This window comes from Oryzias melastigma, unplaced genomic scaffold (genome assembly GCF_002922805.2).
Source record: "Oryzias melastigma strain HK-1 unplaced genomic scaffold, ASM292280v2 sc06050, whole genome shotgun sequence".
NCBI lineage: Eukaryota > Metazoa > Chordata > Actinopteri > Beloniformes > Adrianichthyidae > Oryzias > Oryzias melastigma.
In genome coordinates, this window is record NW_023422614.1 from 1 (window position 1) to 741 (window position 741).

General features: G+C 39.0%; 1 long non-coding RNA gene across 1 annotated transcript; it reads left to right on the plus strand.

Moving 5' to 3' along the window:
• The first annotated feature begins 20 nt into the window (after window positions 1-20).
• Window positions 21-349, plus strand: LOC118598589. Its single transcript, XR_004947633.1, has 2 exons — window positions 21-88; window positions 164-349. It is a non-coding gene; the product is annotated as an uncharacterized LOC118598589 (long non-coding RNA).
• The last annotated feature ends 392 nt before the right edge of the window (window positions 350-741 follow it).

Genomic DNA, 741 nt, shown 5'->3' on the forward strand with positions numbered 1-741 from the left:
GAAAGGATCAGGAAAAAGTACTGCAGGAAATCAGATTCTGTTCATAGAAAATTTTGAAGAAGGATTTTACACAGCTTACATTAAGAAGGTATTCGGTGGTTTAATTTTTAAAGCTTTAATAAATCCAAAGTTGTTCAAATCTTAATTGTATTTGTCTGGGCAGGACAATGAAGATCAAAGAGTTTCTGTGAAACATCAAGGAGATTTTGATGGAGTTAAAGTCTCAGTTGTTAAGGCTCCAGGCTGGTACAAAGACACAAAAGCTCCTGACTGGCTCAAACATGAAGTTCATCGTAGTGTTTCCATGTGTGATCCGGGGCCTCACGCTTTTCTCCTGGTTGTTCCTGTTTGTAAATCATTCACTGAAAAAGATCTCAGAGAATTTGTTAAGGTCCTGAAGCCCTTCACTGAGAAAGTGTGGGCACACTGCATGGTTCTGTTCACATGGGGACAATGGCTCAGTAAACACTCAATAGAGGATCACATTGTCAGAGAAGGAAAAGCTCTTCAGGAGTTGTTGGTAAAGTGTGATAACAGATATCATGTTTTCTGCTGTGATTATTCTAATATTCCAGTTAAAGATCTGCTCCAAAAAGTTATTGACATCTCAACACGAAACAGGGGATGTTTCTCACATGACGACAAACAAAATATGCCAAGTTTTTTACCCCAGCTAATGAAACAGCCATTGCTGAGAGAGGAGTGGAAGAAGAGAGAACAGATGCTGATTGACAGAATGAT